At 40.7% G+C, this 5,000-nt stretch overlaps 1 protein-coding gene across 4 annotated transcripts in view; it reads right to left on the bottom strand.

The window, feature by feature from the left end:
* LOC121705296 (arf-GAP with dual PH domain-containing protein 1-like) overlaps positions 1-5,000 on the bottom strand; it is a 31,228-nt gene that overhangs the window by 8,209 nt on the left and 18,019 nt on the right. The gene's annotated exons all lie outside the window — the stretch shown is intronic.

Consider the following 5,000-nt stretch of genomic DNA (forward strand, 5'->3'; position numbering starts at 1 on the left):
TCAATGGTTCCGAGAGTGTACATATTGTGAATGTGGATAATACAATGTAATTTTTGAATGTTAAATGTTGCAATTGGTGAATAAACTCTTTTGAGAGGTGGATAAATTCTATTTCTGAAATTCCAGAGGTGGATAAACTGTGCTGGATAAAATACATCCCTGCCTCCAGCCCCAACAGAGTGCAGTCACATGCCAACACAGTCGCATGCCAACACAGTCACATGCCAACAGTCGCATGCCAACACAGTCACATGGCAACACAATTGCATGCCAACACAGTCCCATGCCAACACATTCACATGCCAACACAGTCACATGCCAACACAGTCACATGCAAACACAGTCGCATGCCAACACAGTCACATGCCAACACAGTCACATGCCAACACAGTTGCATGCCAACCTCTGCTGGTCATTTGTACAGTTACAGTGATGATAGAAGAGGCAACTTTTTTGAGCAATCACATAACCAGTTCCAAGTGTTCCGATTGGATGATGATGATGATGATGATGATGATGATGCTAAATTTGCTTACTACTGATTAAAGTTCTCCAGAAAAAAAAAGAAATGTTGGCCAATATCAGTGAGAGCCACAACACTGCCTTGTGTATCATCAGCTTCACAGTGTGCATTAGCGTTAAGGCCCATTCACACCAACAATGATAACGATAACGATAACGATAATGATAACGATAACTATAAATAAATATCGTTCTCATTAATATGAATGACAACGTTCACACATAAACTATAACGATAACGACATGAAGAACAATATCATTGGGGATCACTATCAGAGCGATTTTCAGAACAATAAAAAGCTAATAGCCAATCAGAACCCATTGAATTTTAACCGTCACATTCATTAACACAAGGAAAGACTTTGTTTGGCACGTGTTTGGCTAGCCCTGCTTTTAAAAAGCACATGTGTTTGGCTAGCCCTGCTTTTAAAAAGCACATGTGTTTGGCTAACCCTGCTTTTAAAAAGCACATGTGTTTGGCTAACCCTGCTTTTAAAAAGCACATGTGTTTGGCTAGCCCTGCTTTTAAAAAGCACATGTGTTTGGCTAGCCCTGCTTTTAAAAAGCACATGTGTTCTCGCGCCATGGCCGGGGCCCACAGAGCAATATTTTCACACACACACACACACACACACACACACACACACACACACACACACACACACACACACACACACACACAGGCTCCTCTGCCTGTTGCTGTGGCTGGCATCACCAGAGCACCTGAGTCAGACTGAGAAGTCATTGTTTGAGCCCAGCAGCACCAAAAACAAACACAGCTCATCAGATTCAGCTTCTACTGGGGCACAATGCAGCTGAAGCCAGCACACACACACACACACACACACACACACACACACATTCTCTCTCTTATACACACTAACACACACACTACTAATATGTACACATGCACACACACACACCCACACACACACACACACACACTCTCTCTTATACACACTAACACACACACTACTAATATGTACACATGCACACACACACACCCACATACACACACACACACACACACATTCTCTCTCTTATACACACTAACACACACACTACTAATATGTACACATGCACACACACACACCCACATACACACACACACACACTCTCTCTCTCTCTCTCTCTTTCTCACCTTCTTGTAGAAATACATACACACACACATACACACATATACAAATAAATAAGCAATAAGCACTGCAAACAAATCCAAATGACAAAAGGTTCTGTTCTGAATGTGATATTTAGCACTCAGAGACACATCTGGGATTAACATTTCCATGGCAACAGAGTGCAAATGCCCTGTCTTGTAATGAAATAATAATCCAATAACCTAAACCAAATGCTTTTCACATTGCAAAACAGAAGAGCAGACACAGGGTGCGTGTGTGTGTGTGTGTGTGTGTGTGTGTGTGTGTGTGTGTGTGTGTGGTTTCATGACAATAGACAATAACAATGTAGACTCACACTCACACACACACACACACATTGTTTCATTTTCATTGTTTCAGTTTCATCTCGGTCCACATTCACATTTGCAAATTAGGACTCTTGCTCACACGGGACACCCTAGTCAGTGGAGGAGAACTAAAGTGCGGATTACATGACCATTCGCACAAATCACATGATCGTTCAATTGGCAATGATTATGTTATTGTATTAGCCAATTAAATTGATTATTACTCGGCAACGTCACAATGGAGTCAACCGATCCTCCCGAGTCAACGGTTTGTCCACCGTCAACAACATTGTCAACATTGTGAAATGCAGAACTGTACAACAAATGCTAAGAAATCTGCCATGTTAGTCCAAATGTAATCTTCATGTATGTTTTTGTATTATATATGTATTGTGTTGTACGCATATATGTATATGTATATGTATGTGTGTGTATATGTTTATTTTATTATTATTTAGTTAATAATAATAATAATAATAATAATAATAATAATATTATTATTATTACTTTTACTGTATTTCTATTATTATTCTCAGTATTATTCTCAGGCCGCACCGTTTGAAACTTATTTCACTGCGGATCTTGGTCGACGCTTAGCTATCAAAAAACCATGTCTAAATATGTGTAGATAACGCAAAAGGCTCTGGCTTTGTGTACATAGTTTATGTCATGAGATTTTGTCACGTCATGACTTTTCTTAATAAAAAGTTGATCACAAAAAAAAATGCTAAGAAAGACAGCAATGCCACTAAAGCTTGTATGACATCCTACATGATGCATTGACCACTGGCAGACTAGTAGTGGAAGTCAAGGTTGAGTCATGGAGAGTCACCAGACAGACAAGGCCCAGTCAGGAAGGGAACAGGGGTTTCTACGTCATCGTTTCAGCAGGGTATCTGCACATTTTGAAGTACAAATGTAATGCCTTTTAAGACCTTTTTTTTAAACTTCTAAGGGTAACACATAATGGCAATCGCACAAATTGACATTGTTGTGGGATAAACGGGTAAAATGAAACAACTGCCAAATCTGAAGAAGTGTTTGGAGTACGGCTTATGTTGAAAATGTTTTGGAAAAACGTTATACAGATATACGTATATACAGAAAACAGATATAACACATTATAATTTTGTATAGTTGGGTTTTTAATGTCAAGTTATGAATTGCCAATTCAAAATGAGAGTGTAACTGAAAAAAATCCAATCAGGAAGGGAACAGAGGTTTCTACATCCTTGTTTCAGATGTTTACAGATTTACCTGTCCATATTCAAACACAAAGCTGGAGTTTTCAAATCAATACACGGCTGTTTGTGTGTTTCTAATAATCTGGATCCTGCAGCGTTGTACAGGGAGCAAAACACTTCCACAGCCTGACATTTCATTTGGTCTGGTAGACAAAAGGCTGTATTGACCTCTCTCTCTCTCCCTCTCTCCCTCTCCCTCTCTCTCTCTCTCTCTCTCTCTCTCTCTCTCTCTCTCTTCTTCTCCCTCTCTCTCTATCTCTTTCTCCCTCTCTCTCTCTCTCTCTCTCTTTATAAAACAGAGGGTGTTATTGAGAGGGAAAATGGTGCGAGTCACAAAAAAAGAGGCTGATAGGCACGGGAGCTCAGCCTCATGCCATTCCCCAATCCCAGGGCCCCACACACGCATTCCCCAATCCCAGGGCCCCACACACGCAGTTTGATGGAATCCGAGGCATGTCCCAACATTATGTGTGTTCTCTGCTCTGTCCAATATCTTACAGCTGTTTTATAATTGATGAGTCATGTCAGGCAGACCGATGAGATACTATCACCATGACAACCTCTAATTACACTCCATCCGATAATTAATGGGAACTCATTCATCATAGTCTTCTCCCTTTCCTCCCTGGCTCTCATGCACTCTCTCCCTGCCTGTGTGTGTGTGTGTGTTGTGTGTGTGTGTGTGTGTGTATTTTGAGAGTATATTTTGTGTGTTGTGTGTGTGTCTATGTTTGTTGTGTGTGTGTATTTTGTGTGTTGTGTTTGTGTCTTTGTATGTATGTTGTGTGCGTGCATGCGTGCGTGCGTGCGTGTGTGTGTGTGTGAGGGGGTTAAAGGCTTATTGTACTGCCTGTTAGGTATAAAATGTACAAATATGGAATGGGGAGTAACTGCACCTTTTATTGGACAGTGAAGGTGCTGTAGCAACGGAGCCTGATGCATGTGCACACACCAAGCTGATGGTCGGACGTCTGATAACATCGGGCCAGTCGATGAGCGACTCAAGCTCTAATCGGTGTACAAGTTGTACCTGCAGTGTTTTAACGAGTTCGATGACATTGGTGTGTCACTAACTCAAATGCACTCTTGGTGTGGGTGGAATCCAACATGGTGGAATCCTCTGATGTGAATATGTGGTGACAGGGGCAGCTAGGGGACGCAATCCATGTGAGCTCAGTCCATTTGAGTTTGGTTCCAAAACGCCATATCCACCATTTTAATTAATTTTATATAAATTGTTTTTTTACATTTTGTTTTCCAAGATATTTCAGTAGAACTGTAATTGGGCATGGTTGATTGATTTATCTTTACTCAATCAAAACAACACAACTGCAATTTGATTGATATTACCTGAAGTACACAATAGCCTGACTTTGAATAAAATAGCCTGACTTTTTAATGTTTTTTTTTTTTTTTTTTTTTTAAATGGAGATATAGCGTTTTGGAACCAAACTCTTCATTTATTCAATTAACATTCAGATGTAAAACAATCTGACCTCTGACCTCTGACCTCCAACCCGAGTCCCCAATCTGCACGCTACAGCCAGGGCTACTTAGGGGATAGTGGGGTGACACGCAGCTTAGCAAAACCAAGACTGCTACTGTTAGAGTCTACATTTCAAACACACCAATCAGACCTGGTGAGCATAAGCATGTTGTACATAATACACACCAACTTTGTAGGAGTGTGAGCAGTGCTAATCGTGCAGGGCTTGCACCAGCCCTCCGAAACTACTCGTCACTGTTACTGAAATTGAAAGAAAGGCTAG

This window comes from Alosa sapidissima, chromosome 3, assembly GCF_018492685.1.
Source record: "Alosa sapidissima isolate fAloSap1 chromosome 3, fAloSap1.pri, whole genome shotgun sequence".
NCBI classification, from domain to species: domain Eukaryota; kingdom Metazoa; phylum Chordata; class Actinopteri; order Clupeiformes; family Clupeidae; genus Alosa; species Alosa sapidissima.